The sequence below is a fragment of the Macaca fascicularis genome, chromosome 7, assembly GCF_037993035.2.
Source record: "Macaca fascicularis isolate 582-1 chromosome 7, T2T-MFA8v1.1".
Taxonomy (NCBI): domain Eukaryota; kingdom Metazoa; phylum Chordata; class Mammalia; order Primates; family Cercopithecidae; genus Macaca; species Macaca fascicularis.
The window spans coordinates 35,226,899-35,229,306 of record NC_088381.1 but is presented as its reverse complement, the minus strand read 5'-3'; the positions used below and the strand labels follow the sequence as shown (position 1 = coordinate 35,229,306).

The 2,408-nt window shown below is 40.2% G+C and overlaps 1 non-coding gene across 1 annotated transcript; it reads left to right on the top strand.

The window, feature by feature from the left end:
- The first annotated feature begins 1,525 nt into the window (after positions 1-1,525).
- Positions 1,526-1,739, top strand: LOC123574993 (small nucleolar RNA U3). Its single transcript, XR_006700164.2, has one exon. It is a non-coding gene; the product is annotated as a small nucleolar RNA U3 (small nucleolar RNA).
- The last annotated feature ends 669 nt before the right edge of the window (positions 1,740-2,408 follow it).

Below are 2,408 nucleotides of genomic sequence, written 5' to 3'. Positions count from 1 at the left end.
GAACTATGCAATCCTCCAGAACTATGCAATGCTCTTTTGGCTGTGTTTTTCTATATACTTTTCCTTGAGAGGGGTGTGTGTGTGTGTGTGTGTGTGTGTGTGTGTGTGTGTGTGTGTAGATAGATATACTTTCAAAGTAATGTCTAAGACTATATTTATCATTCTGACGTCAAATTGTTTTTGGTTCTTGTCTGTCTCATGTTTTTTTTTCATATTAGTATCATTCTCTCAGTCAGTCAAGTGGTTCTGTTTTATTTTTCTCACAGTCAAGAAGTCCTATTTTGAATTTGAAAGGTTTCATTCTTTCGCCCAGACTGGAGTGTAGTGGCACAATCAGAGATCACTATAGCCTTGAACTCCTGGGTTCAAGCAATCCTCTCACCAGTCTCCTGAGTAGCTAGGACTATAGGCATGTACCACCTCACTTGGCTAAAGAGAATGGGGTCTTGCTATGTTGCCCAGGCTGGTCTCAAACTCCTGACCTCAAACGATCCTCCCCACTCAGCCTCTTACAGTTTTAGGATTACACCACGCCTGGCCTAATTTTGCTTTCTTAAGACAAAACCTAAACATACCCATTTTATAAAAACTAGTAAACCACTGTTTTCTTCAAAGGCTACTACTAAATCAATGGTGTATCTTACAATTGAGGGTATCTTAGAATTGGGGAAATATGTCCTCTCTTCTGCTGTTTTTATGCGTTGACACTGACTTTCCAGCACTACCTGGTCTTTTATTTTCACTACATCCCTTACTATGTTTGTTTAAAACCGCGGTTGCCAAACTTTAGTGTAATTAACTCCCATGTGGGAAGTCTATTAAAATGGGTTTCTAGGCTCTATCCCCAGGAACTCTATTCAACGGAACTGGAGAAAAGCTCTGTAATCTGCAGGGGTTTTTGTTTGTTTGTTTGTTTGTTTTTTGAGATGGGGTCTCACTGTGTCGCCCAGGCTGGAGTGCAGTGGGGGTATCAGGGCTCACTGCAGTCTTGACCTCCTGGATTTAAGTGTTTCTCCCTCCTCAGCCTCCAGAGGAGCTGAGACCACAAGGGTGCGTCACCATACCTGTCTAATTTTTAAATTATTTGTGGAGATGAGTTCTCTCTATGTTGCCCAGGCTGGGGACTCTGCGGTTTTGATAAGCATCCTAAGTAACTCTAATGCAGTTATTTCCTGAGCTATACTTTGAGGAACACTGACCTAGAATGATATCAGGCAAAAACTACTTGCATCGTTGAGAAGTATAGTTTTGTTAATATGCAAACAGTAAGAATTCGGACCCATTTGGTTTATAATCACAATAATGAACCTCATAATTTTCACCGACTGTCTACGATGTGGTGCTTTGGGGCACAAAAGAGAATATGAAGCATAGTCATATGGAGGCAACCCAATGTAGCCAAAAGTGTGATGAATGGAGACTACAAGAACCTGGTCCTGCCACTGACTAATTTTACAAGCTTGGGTAAAAGTAAATTCATAAATTTACTTCAGTTTTCACATTTTGTAAAAGAAACGAAAAAAGGAAGACTATACTTTCAGGGATCATTTCTATAGTTCGTTACTAGAGAAGTTTCTCTGAATGTGTAGAACATCAGAAGCCATGAGGAGGAGGCAGTGTTGTCTCCCGAGCGTGAAGCCGGGTCCTGGTGTTGCTTCGCTGCAACTGCCATTTGCCATTGATTATAGTTTTTCTCTTCCTTTGGGTAAGTAAGAGGGAAAGGATGCAGTCTGAGTGGTTCCTATTAAAAAAAACAAAGAAAGAAAGAAACAAAAAAACCAGGAGGAAAATAGCTTGGATGATTTTGCTATGTGGTACTGTAGATGAAATGGAACTTATAATAAAGAGTTTATAAATTATAAATATATTTTTAAATATATTCTTATTGCCACTGCCCTCAAGTTGGTTAGGAAGACAAAACGTAAGTGTCTATAAGTAAAATAAAAATATGACCCCTATAGGCAGTGCTTAAGGGGTAGTATGAAGTGCCTCTCAGATAATTAAATAACCAAATCAACAGAATAAATCAGCTTAGCTATTTTTATTTGTTTGTTTGTTTGTTTGTTTTAGATGGAGTTTCGTTCTTATCACCTAGGCTGGAGTGCAATGGTGCGATCTCAGCTTACTGAAACCTCCACCTCTTGGGTTCAAGCAATTCTCCTGCCTCAGCATGCCTGGCTAATTTTTTCTTTCTCTTTTTTTTTTTTTTTTTATAGACGGAGTCTCACTCTGTCGCCCAGGCTGGAGTGCAGTGGCACGATCTGGGCTCGGCTCACTGCAACCTCCACCTCCTGGGTTCAAGCAATTCTCCTGCCTCAGCCTCCCAAGTAGCTGAGACTACAGGTGCCCACCACTATACCTGGCTAATTTTTTTCTTTTTTTTTTTTTTCTGAGACAGAGTTTCACTT